The sequence below is a fragment of the Schistocerca piceifrons genome, unplaced genomic scaffold (genome assembly GCF_021461385.2).
Source record: "Schistocerca piceifrons isolate TAMUIC-IGC-003096 unplaced genomic scaffold, iqSchPice1.1 HiC_scaffold_1149, whole genome shotgun sequence".
In the NCBI taxonomy this organism is placed as follows: Eukaryota; Metazoa; Arthropoda; class Insecta; order Orthoptera; family Acrididae; genus Schistocerca; species Schistocerca piceifrons.
The window spans coordinates 91,760-92,500 of NW_025726960.1; positions in this window are offsets into that span (position 1 = coordinate 91,760).

Sequence of the window (741 nt, forward strand, 5' to 3'; positions counted from 1 at the left end):
ACGACATGGGTTAGGTTAAGGCACAACATGGGTTAGGTTAAGGCACAACATGGGTTAGGTTAAGGCACAACATGGGTTAGGTTAAGGCACAACATGGGTTAGGTTAAGGCACAACATGGGTTAGGTTAAGGCACAACATGGGTTAGGTTAAGGCACAACATGGGTTAGGTTAAGGCACAACATGGGTTAGGTTAAGGCACAACATGGGTTAGGTTAAGGCACAACATGGGTTAGGTTAAGGCACAACATGGGTTAGGTTAAGGCACAACATGGGTTAGGTTAAGGCACAACATGGGTTAGGTTAAGGCACAACATAGGTTAGGTTAAGGCACAACATAGGTTAGGTTAAGGCACAACATGGGTTAGGTTAAGGCACAACATGGGTTAGGTTAAGGCACAACATGGGTTAGGTTAAGGCACAACATGGGTTAGGTTAAGGCACAACATGGGTTAGGTTAAGGCACAACATGGGTTAGGTTAAGGCACAACATGGGTTAGGTTAAGGCACAACATGGGTTAGGTTAAGGCACAACATGGGTTAGGTTAAGGCACAACATGGGTTAGGTTAAGGCACAACATGGGTTAGGTTAAGGCACAACATGGGTTAGGTTAAGGCACAACATGGGTTAGGTTAAGGCACAACATGGGTTAGGTTAAGGCACAACATGGGTTAGGTTAAGGCACAACATGGGTTAGGTTAAGGCACAACATGGGTTAGGTTAAGGCACAACATGGGTTAGG